Source organism: Pleurodeles waltl, chromosome 5, assembly GCF_031143425.1.
Source record: "Pleurodeles waltl isolate 20211129_DDA chromosome 5, aPleWal1.hap1.20221129, whole genome shotgun sequence".
In the NCBI taxonomy this organism is placed as follows: domain Eukaryota; kingdom Metazoa; phylum Chordata; class Amphibia; order Caudata; family Salamandridae; genus Pleurodeles; species Pleurodeles waltl.
In genome coordinates, this window is record NC_090444.1 from 1,023,714,890 (window position 1) to 1,023,729,066 (window position 14,177).

Here is a 14,177-nt window from a genome sequence, read left to right on the forward strand (position 1 = left end):
CTGGCGCGTCAAGATGCGATGGGTGACCTCTCTGGATCATGGCACAGGGCTACAGATGGTGCTTCACAGTCGGCTGTCACATACAGCTGTGACACAGCACTCTGGACTCACAGAGTCACAGGACGTCAGTGGGGCTGCGGCGGCGGACCAGGGCTTTAGGTGCAGGCAGAGTCGGGCAGCGGAGTCAGTCCTGGAGTTGTCTGGAGTCTGTGCACCTGGATCTTCTTGTTCTAGGCCAGCTTTCATTCCCAAAGGCCCAGAAACTGGATTAGGCACCACCTGGAGAGTTAGGGTCCACAGCAAATGAACCCAGAGGCTGGTAGGTGAAGTCTTTGATGTCCCTGAGACTTTATAATGGAGGAAAGCTCAATCCAAGCCCTTGGAGAAACTTCACAAGCAGGATACACAGCAACGTCTAGTCTTTGTCATCTTGAAGGCAGAAGCAGCAACTGCATGCCAACCCAGCAAAGCACACAGCAAAGGGGCAGTACTCCTCCTCACAGCTCTTCAGCTCTTCTCCTTGGGTGAGGTTCCTCCTGATCCAGAAGTGTTCTAAAAGTCTGGGATTTTGGGTCCACTACTTATACCCATTTCTGCCTTTGAAGTAGGTAAACTTCAAAGGAAATTCCTTGCTGGTCACAAGATCCTGCCTTGACCAGGCCTGGCTCCAGACACATTCCAAGGGTTTGGAGACTGCATTGTGTGAGGACAGGCACAGCCCCTTCAGGTGCAGGTGTCAGCTCCACTCTCCCACTCTAGCCCAGGAAGACCCATCAGGATATGCAGGACACACCTCAGCTCCTTTTGTGTCACTGTCTAGAGAAAATTCACAAACAGCCCAACTGTCAGTCTGACCCTTACGTGGATTCCACAGGCAGGCAGAGACATAGAATGGTTGAGCACGAAAATGCACACTTTCTAAAAGTGGCATTTTCACACCGACAATCTAAACACCAACTTTACTAAAAGATATATTTTTGAATTGTGAGTTCAGAGACACCAAATTCCAACTCCCTATCTGCTCCCAATGGAAAACTGCATTTAAGGCAATCCCCATGTTAACCTATGGAAGAGATAGGCCTTGCAATAGTGAAAAACGAATTTGGCAGTATTTCACTATTAGGACATGTTAAACACACCGGTGCATGTCCTACCTCTTAAATACACTGCACCCTGCCCATGGGGCTACCTAGGGCATACCTTAGGGGTGACTTACGTGCAATAAAAGGGAAGGTTAGGGCCTGGTAAGTGGGTACACTTGCCAGGTCGAATTGTCAGTGCAAAACTGCACACACAAACACTGCAGTGGCAGGTCTGAAACATATTTACTGGGCTCCTCATATGGGTGACTTAATCAGTGCTCCAGGCCCACTAGTAGTATTTGCTTTACTGGTCCTGGGAACTTCTAGTGCACTTTACTAGGGACTCACTTGTAAATCAAGTATGCCAGTGGCTGCACTTATTTTTGAGACTGGCACTTATTTTTCCTGAACAAACTCTGATCCAGAGGAAGAGAGAGAAAAACACAAATGGTGGATGGCTACAGTGGTCGATGAAAGAAGTGTAAAATGGAATCAAGACTATGCAGCCTTCGTATTTGCAGTGTATTCTTTAACAGTACGGGCTGTGGTCTTCTAACCATAATTTTGGGCTGTGGTACATATTCTTTTATAAATAAACCCCTTTGCTGCCCGGCCGTTTCCCCCTCAGGTTCCAGGCCTTTTTTTGGCTATTTGGGGAAGTTCGTGCTTAGGCCCTCATAACATTTTGTCCACATAAGCTACCCACACCAAATTTGCATCCTTCTTTTCCAACATCCTAGGGATTATAGAGGTACCCAGAGTTTGTGGGTTCCCCTGAAAGAGACCAAGAAATTAGCCTAAATACATAAATAACATTTTCTTTTTTTCAAACAAATTGTAGAAAAGGGCTGCAGAGGAAGGCTTGTGGTTTTTTCCCTGAAAATGGCATCAACAAAGGGTTTGTGGTACTAAAATCACCATCTCCCCAGCCTTCAGGAACAGGCAGACTTGAATCAGAAAACCCCATGTTTCAACAAAGTTTTGGCATTTTACTGGGACATACCCCATGTTTTCTTTTTTTTGTGCTTTCAGCCTCCTTCCAGTTAGTGATAGAAATGGGTGTGAAACGAATGCTGGATCCCAGAGAGCTAAACATTTCTGAAAATAGACAAAATTCTGAATTCAGCAAGGGGTCATTGGTGTAGATCCTACAAGGTTTTCCTACAGAAAGTAACAGCTGAAATTAAAAAAAATGAAATTGAGGTGAAAAAAACCGCCATTTTTCTCCACGATTTACTCTGTAACTTTTTCCCGCAATGTCAGATTTTTTAAAGCAATATACCTTTACGTCTGCTGGGCTTTTCTGGTTGCGGGAATATGTAGGGCTTGTAGCTTCATCAAGAACCCTAGGTACCCAGAGCCAATAAATGAGCTGCACCTTGCAATGGGTTTTCATTCTATACCGGGCATACAGCAATTCATTTGCTGAAATATAAAGAGTGAAAAATAGGTACGAAGAAAAACTTTGTATTTCCAAAATGGGCACAAGATAAGGTGTTGAGAAGCAGTGGTTAGTTGCACATTTCTGAATTCTGGTGTCCCCATACTAGAAGGTGAATTATATGGCATTTCTCAAATAGATGTCTTTTTTACACACTGTCTTACATTTGGAAGGAAAAACTGAAGAGAAACACAAGGGGCAATAACATTTGTTCTGCTATTCTGTGTTCCCCCACGTCTCTCGATAAAAATGGTACCTCACTTGCGTGGGTAGGCCTAATGCCCACCACAGGAAATGCAACATGGACACATCACATTTTCCCAAAGAAACTTGATGTGTTTTTTGGAAAGTGCCTAGCTGTGGATTTTGGCCTCCAGCTCAGCCGGAATCTAGGAAAACCTACCAAACATGTGCATTTTTTTAAACTAGACACCTAGGGGAATCCAAGATGGAGTGAGTTGTGGGGCTCTCATCAGGTTCTGTTACCTAGATGCCTTTGCAAACCTCACGATTTGGCCAACAAAACAAGTTTTCCTCATATTTCAGTGACAGAAAGTTCTGGAATCTGAGAGGAGCCGCAAATTTCCTTCCACCCAGCATTCCTCCAAGTCTCCCGATAAAAATGGTACTTCACTTGTGTGGGTAGGCCTAGCGCCCATGACAGGAAATGCCCCAAAACACAACATGACACATCACATTTTTCCCAAAGAAAACAGAGCTGTTTTTAGCAAAGTGCCAAGCTGTAGATTTTGGCCTCTAGCTCAGCCGGTACCTTGGGAAACCTAAAAAACCTGTGCATTGTTTAAAACTAGACACCTAGGGAAATCCAGGATGGGGTGACTTGTGGGGCTCTCACCAGGTTCTGTTACCCAGAATCCTTTGCAAAGCTCAATATTTGGCCAAATAAACAGTTTTTACTCACATTTAATCTAAGAGGAGCCACAAATTTCCTTCCGCCCAGCATACCCCCAAGTCTCCCGATAAAAACTGTACCTCTATTGTGGGGATAGGCCTACTACCCATGAAAGGAAATTCCCCAAAACACTACGTGGACACATCAAATTTATCAAATAATAAACTACCTGCTTTTGCGGTGGTGGGGACCTGCGTTTTTGGTCCTGGGCTCAGCAGCCATATAGGGAAGCCTACTAAACCCAAACATTTCTGAAAACTAGACACCCGAGGGAATCCAGGGAAGTGACTTGCTTGGATCCCCCAATGTTTTGTTACCCAGAATCCTCAACAAACCTCAAATTTAACTACAAAAATCACATCTATCCCACATTTCCATGTGGGATCACGGCACCGGGACAAATTTCCGGCCACCCAACATTCCCCTCAGTCTCCCGGCAAAAATTATACCTCACTCGTGTAGGTGGGCCAAGTGCCTGTGACAGGGAAGAGCCAAAAACATGTTGATATTGAGGGGAATAAAAAAACACAAAAGGAGAGTACTGGGAGTGTTACTATCCCACACCACCTCCCAAGAGAAATCTATATAACCACTAAGGGTGTGGGATAGTTAGGGTTGAGGGTGGAGTTGGACCAGTGTTCCCTCAATTATCAGTACCGATTAGGTCGCGTTTTGTAAGAAAAGAGGAAGAGCATATGTGGAGAGTGTCTCTGGAGCGGAAGGCTGTGTTGAATAAGGAGAGAGGGGGGAGCCCCCTTACGGACTAGGTGGTCTCACACACATAATAGTGTCTTGCTTCATCATTTGACCACCTAGCCCCACCCAGGTAAGATGGTACTACTTGGGGGGACTCAACCTCTTAGTTGAAAGAACAAGAGGGAGTGCTGAAATTAAACTGGCTGGATAAATTACAGGGATCCAGATAAGGTGGAAATAAAATTACCATACATGTCACCAATCTCTATTAGTTAAACTTTAATGGGGGTGCATGTTGGTAAGGTTAGGAACGGGGAAGGAGGCTCACTAGAGGATAATGGGGGTCATTCTGACCCCGGCGGGCGGCGGGAGCCGCCCGCCTGGAGGGAACCGCCAGAATTCCGCTTCGCGGTCAAAAGACCGCCGCGGTTATTCTGGGTTTCCCACTGGGCTGGCGGGCGACCGCCAAAAGGCCGCCCGCCAGCCCAGCGGGAAACAGCCCTCCATGAGGATGCCGGCTCCGAATGGAGCCGGCGGAGTGGAGGATGTGCGACGGGTGCAGTAGCACCCGTCGCGAATTTCAAAGTGGGGCCCTCTTACGGCATGGGCACTGCAGGGGCCCCCAGGGGCCCCATGACACCCCTCACCGCCATCCTGTTCCTGGCGGGCGGAACCGCCAGGAACAGGATGGCGGTGAGGGGGTCAGAATCCCCATGGCGGATTCCCATGGGCAGGGGAAAGTCGGCGGTACACCGCCGACTTTCTGTTTCTGGCCGCGGCTGTACCGCCGCGGTCAGAATGCCCGGCGGAGCACCGCCAGCCTGTTGGCGGTGCTACCGCCGACCCCGGCCCCGGCGGTCAGAATGACCCCCAATGTCTCTTAGAGTCTTAAAAAGGTATATGTATGACCAACACGTTTCTGCCCTCTCGAAGTGCTGGTAGGTCAGGGGCATTCGTCAGGGTTGAGGATCCCGGAGCACTAATACTAAGTGAAGTGCTCAGAAGTGAATTATAAAAAGCCTACCTGAACAGGTGGTTCATGGTATGGTAGGTCTGTAATGTATAATGGATAAACTACAGATTATAAAGGGTGAGGGGTGGCACACAACTGCACACAACACAGCAAAATAAGGTGATAATATACGATAAAAGGAGAAAAACACTCAAACACACATGCAATGTTGACTTACCCCGGAATTAGGGGCGAATGGCCTCTGGTCTGGGTAAAGCCGGGGGTGGGGTTTTCCCTTGTAGTCACACTCTTGAGGGTAGGGAAGAAAAGGAGATTAAGAGGGCGGGGAGGGGCAAGATACAGAGGATAGCCTAGTCCAGGTTGGGGAGGGGGAAGGATAATAAATTAAAGGAAAGAGGTGAGATAGGAAGAAAGAGTAGAAAAATAAGTAAAAAAATAAATAAAAAAAAACGATCAAAAAAGTTTACAAAATAGAGAAATAAAGAAGAAATGGGAAGTTGAGCTGGTATCCGGAAGAGTTGCCTCAGGACCAGCGTAAATGAAAAACCCAAAATGCAGGAAAATTCAAGATTAAAACTTACCACTCCAAAGGGAATACCGGGGAGAGTACCTACATGCCGGTGCCAGACCGCTCTGATGTCGAGTGGAGGGTTGGCCCGGTATTTATGGTAATGTAGGTAGAAAAAGAGCCAATGAATGCTGGAGAAAGTAAAGAGAAAAAAAAAACGAAGAGTGAAGACAGGCAGATCCGGCGAAAGCTGGAAAAAGAAGGAAAGAGAGGAAAAGGAGGAAAAAGAGCAAAAAGAGAAACGACACACGGAAAGAAAAGGAAAGAAGGGAAGGAAAAAGGGACAGAGAGAAAGAAGAAAAAGAGAAGAGGAAGGGGAGAAGAGTAGAGAAAGAGGAATTAGAGGAAAGGAGAAAAAGAAAGGCGAGAAAAAAAGCAAAAGAAGGTGACAATAGATAGTTGTCTCAACAAGGAGGGTTTTATCTTTTCAAAACCGAGGACAGTGAGAGGTCGTCTGCGCAGCAGCCCGAGGGACACAGGAAGGATTTTACCAGTGAACAAGGTGGTAATCTTGCTGGACAGTAGTTAAGTCTGTGCATGGTATATCTCTATATGGATATATTATTTTATTGTATGGCCATTAGCCTAAGGCTGACCACTGGATATTGTCATTGAGTCCAATGGTATCGGTACGCAGTCTCCATACCCATCTCTGTTCGTATAATAAGAGTTTCTGTTTAACATTAGTCACTGTAGTTTTAAGTTGGTCTAATACCACCCATTGCATGTGGTCGGGATGGTGATTGTTAGGGACGTAGTGCTCTGTTAGTCTTGTGGCATCTCTTTTACAGCGAATGGTGCTTCTGTGTTCACAGATACGTGTGCCCACTCTTCTTGTTGTCATCCCAATATATTTTAAACCACAGGGGCAGGTGATCATATAGACGACATTCTTGCTGTTGCAATTGGTCATCTGTCTTAGTTCCCATGGTGTTTGTAGGCCCAAATCCACTGTAAGGGTTTTTTTGGTGAATGCACATACACTACAAATGCCACATGGGAAGTGTCCTTTTGGGGGTGGTAAATCCCACAGGGTTCCTTGTCTGTTCCCAGCGGGAACCACCTGCGGGCGAGTATGTATGATCATATCTTGGATGCTCTTGGCCTTTCTATAGGCATTCATAGGTAACTGAAAGGGAAGGCCCCCAGAGGTTAGAATTTTCCAGTCCTTGCTTATTATCTTTTTGATAGTATTGGATGCTGGATTGAAAGTGGTCCCACAGATTAGTGTGTCTCCCTTGTTCGTCCTGGTGGTGGGTTGAAGTAGTGTTTCCCTAGGGCTGACGCGGGCGCGTTTATCGGCTCTCCTCAAGAGGTGATCCGGGTACCCTCTTGCTCGGAGTTTGTTTGGGAGTTGCTGGGCATGTCTTTTGTAGTCCATTAGTTCAGTGTAGTCCGGCGAAGGCAGAGGAACTGGCTCACTGGTAGGTTCTCTCTGAGGGAGCGTGGGTGGAAACCTTGGAACTGCAGAAGGGTATTTCTATCAGTTGGTTTGTAATACACCTCCGTTACGAGGGAGCCATTCCTTTCAGTTATTAAAAGATCAAGAAAAGAAACGGCTGGGTCTCCCAGGGTAGCTGTGAATCTTAAAAAAGGGTTCAAGGCACTTAACCATGTGACAAAGGTAGTTGCTTCTTCCTTAGTGCCTTTCCAGATAATGAGGATATCATCAATATATCTTTTCCATATTTTGATGTTATTGACGTAAGGATTCTCTTCTGTGAATACCATTTCTTTTTCGAAATGGTCCACATATGGGCATGCCAAACTAGGTGCAAAAGTACTCCTCATTGAGGTACCCTGGATCTGTAGGAAGAAGTTTTTGTCAAATTCAAAGAAATTTCTAGTCAGGGCCAAATGGGCTAGATCTAAGATAAATTCTGGTGGAGTAATGTAATTCCAGTCACTATTGTTCAGTAGATCGCTGATCACTTCTAAAGTTGCCTCCTGTGGGATGTTGGTATACAATGACAATGATATTGAGGGGAAACCAAAGCAGGTCCAAAAGGGCAGTTTGAAAAAAAAAAATTGGCAGCAGAATTTTTATCGGTATAGATGAGACAATGCTGGGTGGGGGAATTTTGTGGATTCCTGTAGATTCCGGAAGGTTCCATCACAAAAATGTGGGAAACATGTGTGATTTCCAGCAAAGTTGGAGGTTTGCAGGGCATTGTGGGTAAGAAAATGGTACGGGGTGCAGGTGAAGCACACTGCCCCAGAATCACCCAGATGTTTAGTTCTCAGATGTGTCTAGGTCTTGATGATTTTTCTACATGGCAGCACCCCAAAGTCCAAAAAGTGCAGCCCTCACCATTCCAAGTGATACGATTTTGAGAGTTAGCCAAGCTCTCATGGCCCAAATGTAAAACCAAAACCCAAAATAATCAAATGTCCTCTTGCTTGCAGTGGGATAAGATGTTTTAGTGTGCGGGGAAGAGCTGAAAGACTGTTACCCCCTTCAATTGTGATAGGGATAACCAGGCCCATACTGGTTGGTAGCCAACACCCCACAATGTTTTTTTTTATTTACCTTGCCATCTAGTATAGTTTCTGTCACCCCACCCGGAGTGTGGATCGGGGGTAACTGCCCCATCTGCCCACTGGTGGGTAGAACAACTTTGACCCCATTTGTTTAGGGTGGGGGTATGGCCATATCCCAACCTTCTTATTTTGAAAAAAAATCTTCCCTGGTCTCCTTGGGGGCAAATGGGCCTTCCAAAAATAGGCTGATCTGCCCCCAGGGTGGGCAGATATGGCCAACAATAATGTGTCCCCATGGGGTGCGACCCTTGCCCAAGGGGCTGCCCCCTCAAACAAAACACACACATACACACACACCAATCCCTGGTGCCTAAGTGCCCCAAGCGAGCAGAAATGGCCTAAAATAAATTTGTCCCCCGAGGGGAGCGACCCTTGCCTAAAGGGATGCTCCCCTTGTGTGAAATTGGCGCAAAAAAAATCCCCGGGAACTAGTGGTTTCTGCCCCCCTTTGGGGCAGATCGGCCTAATAAAAATAGGCCGATCTGCCCCCAAGGGAGGCAGAAATGGCCTAAAATAAATTTGCCCCCCAGGGGAATGACCCTTGTCTAAGGGGTCTCTCTCCTTGCGTGAAATTGACACAAAAATATAAAACTCCCTGGTGTCTAGTGGTTTCTGCCCACCTTGGGGGCCGATTGGCCTAATAAAAATAGGGCAAAATGGCCTAAAGACAATTTGCCCCCCCCCGGAGAGCAAACCTTGCCTAAGGGGTCGCTCCCCACATATAAAACAATAAAATAAACAAAAAAATAAAATCCCTGGAGACTAGGGTTTCCTGCCCCCCTTCCTGAGGGCAGATCGGCCTAATTACAATAGTCCGGTCTGCCCCCAAGGGGGGCAGAAGTTGGCTTACAACAAAGTTGCCCCCTCAGGGGAGCGACCCTTGCCTAAGGGGTCGCTCCCCTCATGTGAAAATGACAAAAAAAAATCCCTGGTGTCTAGTGCTTTCTGTGGCCCTTGGGGGCAGATTGGCCTAATAAAAATAGGCTGATCTGCCCCCAAGGGGGGCAGAAATGGCCTAAATAATATTTGTCCCCAGGGGAGTGACCCTTGCTAAGGGCTCACTCCCCATATATAAAAAAAAAAAAATTCACAAAAATATATATATATCTCTGGGGTGTAGGGGTTTCTGCCCCCCTGGGGGCAGATCGTCCTAATTATAATAAGCCGATCTGTCCCAAGGGTGGGGGCACAAAAGACCTAAAAATATTTGGCCTTTCTGCAGAGCGGCCCCTTGCCCAAAGGGCCACTCCCCTTATATATAAATATAAATAAATAAAAATTCCCTAGTATCTAGTTGTTTTTACCCCCCCCCTTGGGGACAGATTGACCTAATAATAAAAGGGTGATCTGCCCCAAGGGGGGAAGAAAAGGCCTAAAAGTAATTTTGCCGGTCCAAGGACGTAACGGTTACGTCCATGGCGCCTCAGCGCCGCAGCCAAAGACGTAAACGTTACATCATGGCTGCCAAGGGGTTAAGCTCTCCCACACCCTTTTTCTATGATTATCTCACACAGTAAATGGCATAATCAGTCAGGCTGCAACAGCAATCTCTTACCTGCATGTCTTGTGGAGGAGGAATAGCTATGAGAAATGCAGGTTTTCTAGAACAAGAAATAATACAGAATATTGACCTTCCTTGCTTGAAGGAACAAATTGGCATTCCCTTTCTCACCTTGTCCTGAGCCCCACTAAGGGGCCTATGTCATTTAGACCAACCTAAAAACAGCAGTGTTAGAGGAACCTCTAAGGGGCTTATTTACGAGCCCCGAGGACCACTGTTGTGTCATTTTTTTTTATGCAGCGGTGGCGCTAAGCAGTCCCCTACAATGCGCCACACTTACAAACTGGTGCAATGGGACCATTGCACCAGTTTGTAAAGTCTTGAGCCACATTATACCTGCGCCAAGTATAATGTATGTAAGATAGGCGTTTCCACATAAAAAGCCATGCAGTACAGGCGCAGTGAAATTTACAACATTTCACTGCATCGTTTTGTGACGTCACTGCTTCAGAATTTTAAAGCCGGCTCAGAGCAGGCATTAAACTGACGCAGGGCCTTTTAAGATGGGAGCCTTCCTAGCATTGCTTGAGTTGCATCATTTTTTAACACTAGTCCAGCATTGCATGACTTTATCACCACGATGCATCAGAACTTCTGACTCATCTGTAAAAAAAAGTTCACCATGGAGCTCTGTATTGTAAATACAGCACATCCAAAGTGTTGTTAGAGGGTCACAGGATAGCGCAAGAAATCTGATGCATCAGAGCCGATGCATCAGATTCTTCTAAATGAGGCTCTCAATGAGAGGAGATTAAAAGAAAGTCCAGAGAATACATTATCACACTTAGTACCCTCAGACTTGTCACAATACCTTTCCATGATGAACAGATAAGGAAGATACAACTCAACTCTTTGCTGGTTTTATTCTAGAGTGGTCCAGCAAAGGCATGGCTTTTCGTCCGTTCTTTTCTTATTGTACAGCGGTAGGTGACTCATCCATTCTTTTCTTATTGGGCAGTGGCAGGTGTCTGCAACTTTACTAGAAATCAATATGCCCCAAAGCTTCACTTAAAAAGCCTGCATCATGTAATAAGGACGGTTGGCCAATTCTATTTGCGGTGAAACGATTGTCTCCTCTTCTTAAGAAAGGGAAGAACCTTACAGTCTTTACACATCTTGCTTCAACAGACTAATTGATTGCGCACCAAAAGGACTGGAATGAAAATCAAAGAGGGTGACCAAGTTCTTGTGTTCTGCGCCCATTCCAAGAAGTCATGCAAATATGCTTTTTTACTGTTTCCCACAATCCTGTCACCCCAGACACCTAAGCCGCTTCTTCAAGCCCACCTTACTTTACATCTGAAAAACAATTTGGCCTGTTCTGCATCATCTTGAGCCTTTGAGCATATCCTTTGGCATAGCCGGGTACAACACCTGAAAGCTCTCCAGAAAAGACTGTCCAACCCATGCTGCATAACCCACAACTTAATTGAACAATAGGCTGTAGAGACCTTTTTAGAGTAAAAGTGAAATTCTTCCAGTTCTTTTCCGTGCAGCACATCCAAAACTATAACTGATGAATAATCTGACAAGCACCAGAACAAGGTGTAAATATCTAAAAGGGAGATCACAAAGCATTCCTATCTCCTCCAATGCCGTACTCCTGATGTCCTTAGTACATAGAAAATTAAGAATTCTTTCAATGGCATTCAGCAGAAAATCAAGTACTGTTACTGACACAGGCCATTTGGGACAAAGCAAGGTCTAACAGGATAAGGCCTTACCAGACCACATACCGACTTTTACAAGGGCTACATCTGTTGACCAATTTACAAACATCAGATTATGTATCAGTACCAATGTTGGAACACTTGTCTATGATTCATGTGTCTTCTTTATATTAATTGAGTTTGATATTATTAAAGAACAAATTAACCTTGAAAACCTCAAACCATTTCAGTAGGTATTGTTTGCTCACATAACTTGGAAAGGAAGCTTTAGCCAAGACATTCGAGTTTGACAGAATCTACTTTACATCTTGACATAAGTAATGAGCGAGCTGCATGCAGGATCTTCTTTGTTCTTGAATAACAGCTACATAATAGTCTGTAAAAAAGACGAAGCCAAGATGTCTAATGTCTCCCAAATATATTGACGATTTTCGCCATCTTTCTATGTGGCTAAAGAGACCTTTCTGTTTAGCTGCTTCCACTTGGCCCTTGACACGAGTCTGGCATGACTTGCGATTCTTCGGTGTGAGAAAGTAGCATGTCTGTTTATGCATAGACTGTTCTACTTTGACTTGCTAGAAAGCAAAAACAGTATTCTTCATCCTATGGGCCTGCTCTATCACACTGATATTCCAAATCATCATCGTGGCAGGGATGCCATGAACAGAGCAGTAGCTTGAGATTGTGTCTATTTTAACCACTATGGACATAATCATCAATGATATGGTCCGTCATCCTCAAAGCGAGTTTGCCACCAAGGCCAACATCTTCTTTCATCTTGGTATTTGGAAATACTTTTGCACAGAATTTTGGGTCACATGATGTGCACAATGTTAATCATTCCCTCCGAGATCAGTTTATCAAAAAGACCAGAAATGTTTTGAAAAAATCATGCTGTGCATCTATGCCGCTCCAGAAGACTGAGGAGATATTCACCCCTGACGAATCAGTAGAAGCGAAATGGAGGACACCTTTGCACCGACCCCTACACAGTCTGTCTAGAGGTATAACAAACATGATTCAAACTGCCCGCATTTGCCATCTTTTAGTCCCACCAATGCAGGCCATGTTGCGACTTTTACACAGGTGCTGGCTACACGAGTCCACATTCTGGACCCAGAAAACAAACTCCATGACAGATAAAAGAGTCCATATTTTCATTTTCCAGAGGAATCGCCTTCGGTGCCTTCTACTGCTGAATTTAGAGCCCAGGATCCGCAACCAGAAGGCCAAGGGTTCTGCGTTTCTGTGCAAACGACCTCCCAGCGGCGCAGCTTGGTCCATAAGATTGAGGGGGTGTGAGCTTCAGATTTGCCGACAATCAGATCGGCCTATAATGTAAATTACATTATATAACAAGCAGGGTGCATGGGAGGTGCCTACGGGGCAGTAGAGAGGGGAATAGGGACTGGTAGGGGTACTAAGAGAGGGAGAACACAATGTTTTTTTTTTAATTACCAATATTTCTGACAACTTTAAAAGCTGAGAGGGAGCGAGTGTGGGGTTTTGGCTAAATGTAAAAATTCCTGGTGAAATCCTGCAGACATCTCCCCAGACCCGAATGAAAGCATCTGTACCCAACCAGAAGCCACTCCCCTGCGACCTCTGAGCAATGCTGGGGCATAGACAAATAGGTTTTGAAACAGAGGAGATGCCATCTCAAATGTGGGATACAAAGTGTATGAATTTAGTGTCGGGGTTGGGGAAATGCTCTGCTTTTAACGAAAAGTAAGGCTTAACTTTGAAAAGGAAAATGTGGCCTTCTGTATCTTTCTCAGAGGACCTTATGCCAATATAACTACTTTTAGGTATTTCTATTATGCCTTGAAGGTGCAGCAATTAAAAGGTTTCGAATGTTGGAATTATAATTGGTTTCGATGTGGTTGGAGGTAATATGTTTATATAATATCCATGTTCTTTCTCTCCTTCACTTTGTAGTTCACATATGCAGTTTTCAACATGATTTATCTCTTTCCAAATCTAAGTTTATCCTTATTTGTCGAAATGCTTGAATAGAAAATAAATATGATTACAAATGTTACTTATTTCGCTTATAAGAGAACGCCATCCATTTCACGCAGACAATGTAGTAAACCAGCTTTGTCCTGAGCGGTGTGTTGTTTCGATATCGCAGCTTAATGATCACAAAAAACATACTTCATTCACAACAGAATCAGCTGGGAGGAGGGCAATTTCCTCAACTGTATCTCAGTTTCATCTTGCTGAGTTACTCATTGGCTATATGTGTGAATAGTGTAGTTGACCAATTTATTTTGAGGAAAGGTCTTTGAGATACACTTCAGATTAAACTTGTCTAATAAAATCCCAGTTCAATTGCCTCGCATTTTTTAACGGTACCATTTTACTCGTTTTTCTTTCAACCAGAAAGAAAAGGTTGTAACCTGCGCTACGACATAATTAGGTGTATCTGTCCCTGTCGGTGCTCTGCTGAACTTGAGGACATGTAAAGTCAAATGCATTGCTCTCTCCTTCATAGTTTGTAACTCCTGGAAGCTATCTGCTGATCACAGCAGGGCTAGCTGTCGTACTTTGAACTGAAAGTAAATACTTTTCTTTAATTAGATAAGGGATCTCAGTGAGAAGCAGCACAAGTTTGTCATAAATAATGAAAACCAGAAAGTTTGTGGGGCATGCCATGATTGCGTTGATAGAGTTGTAGTTATGACAGTGGTGATAAGACCAAAAGGAAGGGCTGGACTAGAATTAGGCTT